The sequence below is a fragment of the Hordeum vulgare genome, chromosome 5H (assembly GCF_904849725.1).
Source record: "Hordeum vulgare subsp. vulgare chromosome 5H, MorexV3_pseudomolecules_assembly, whole genome shotgun sequence".
In the NCBI taxonomy this organism is placed as follows: Eukaryota; Viridiplantae; Streptophyta; class Magnoliopsida; order Poales; family Poaceae; genus Hordeum; species Hordeum vulgare.
Window position 1 is genome coordinate 409455948 of NC_058522.1, and position 1814 is coordinate 409457761.

General features: G+C 45.9%; 1 non-coding gene across 1 annotated transcript; it reads left to right on the top strand.

Moving 5' to 3' along the window:
- The first annotated feature begins 284 nt into the window (after positions 1 to 284).
- On the top strand, positions 285 to 420 carry LOC123400546. The gene has a single exon (XR_006610779.1). It is a non-coding gene; the product is annotated as a small nucleolar RNA Z247 (small nucleolar RNA).
- Positions 421 to 1814: the final 1394 nt, after the last annotated feature.

Sequence of the window (1814 nt, forward strand, 5' to 3'; positions counted from 1 at the left end):
CGAGTCGCCAACTATGCACAATCCGTCTGGTACGCACAACAGCAACACCTCCAAGGATATCTGATGGGTTCGCTTTCTCGTGAGATTCTTTCACATGTCGTTATGCTACAGAAGCCGGCCGAAGTTTGGATTGCCATCCATGCCATGTTTGCTGCCCAAAGTCAAGCACACGCTATCAACACCAGGATCGAGCTTACAAATCTGCAAAAAGGTAACCTTACCATGGATGAATATCTTGGTAAGATTAAAAGCCTCACATACGAGATTGCCTGCACCGGAGTCGCACTATCTGATGCAGATATCACCGCAAAGATCCTTGCTGGTCTCGACCTAGAATACAACCCTGTCGTTTCAGCGCTTGCGGCTCGGTTGAGCTAGTGGGTGTTCAAGAATTGTACAGCCAGCTCCTGAGCTTCGATGTCTGCCCCAGTCTCCTTCATGGTACCAACATGCGTCAGTCCTCTGCAAACTCTGCCAGCCGTGGTCGAGGCCGTGGGCACGGCAACGAGGGGCAAAACCGCGGCGGAGGCCCTGGGCGTGGCGCTCATAAGGGCGAGCCTCGTTTAGCAGAAGGTGGTTACAACAGTAACACAGGAGGGGGCGACTTCAACGACAACAATAGCCGGGCCTCCTCCTCCCGTGGTCGCCCTCGGTGCCAACTCTGCAAGAAGCCAGACCATGAAGTCATGGATTGCTGGCACAGGTATGACGAAGATTATGTCCCTGAAGATCGTCATGCGGCTGCAGCTACACGTGAACAAGGAGGAGATGGAGCTTGGTATGTTGACTCTGGTGCAACAGATCATGTGACAAGCGAGTTAGAGCAGCTTGCGGTTAGTGAGAAGTACCTTGGCAACGACCAGATTCACACAGCAAGTAGTGGAGGTATGGATATCTGTCACAACGGTCAAGCTTTCATTAATTCCCCTACTCTTAAACGTGATTTTGTTCTCAAAGATGTTCTTCATGTACCTCAAGTTGATAAAAATATTGCATCTATGTCTCGCTTAGCCACCGATAATAATGTCTTATTTGAGACTCACCCTCGTTACTTTTTTAACAAAGGACCGAGCAATGAGGGAACTCCTTCATCACGGTAGATGCATTGCAGGACTCTATCCCATTACATCTGGAGCCTTTAGTCGCAAGCATCGTCAAGTGTACTCCGTCATCAAGCCCTCCTTGGCAAGGTTTCATCAAAGATTAGGACATCCATCATCAGTCATCGTCAAACAAATAGTTAATAAAGACAATCTTCCATTGTCACATAGTGTCATTAGTGAGTGTGTTTGTGAAGCTTGTCGATGTGCCAAGAGTCACCAACTTCCTTATCCAAAGTCATATAGTGTGTCTCATGATCCTTTAGATCTCACTTTTTCTAATGTATGGGGTCATGCCAGAGATTCTTTTGGAGGAAAAAAAATATTATGTTAGCTTCATTGATGATTACAACAAATTTACTTGGATTTATTTGCTTAAGTTTAAATCTGAAGTTTTTTTGTCTTCCAAGAGTTTCAGAAACTTGTTGAATGACACTTTAACAAGAACATTCTCAGAGTCCAAAGTGACTGGGGAGGTGAGTATGAGAAGCTCAACTCATTCTTCCGTGACATTGGCATCCAACATCATGTCTCTTGTCCTCATGCACAACAACAAAACGGCTCTGCCGAGCGCAAACACCATCATACTGTCAAGGTTGGTTTATCTCTTCTTGCTCATGCCTCAATGCCACTCAAATATTGGGATGAAGCATTCATTACTGCCACATATCTTATCAATCGTCTTCCTAGCAAATTCATTGGCAATTCTACTCC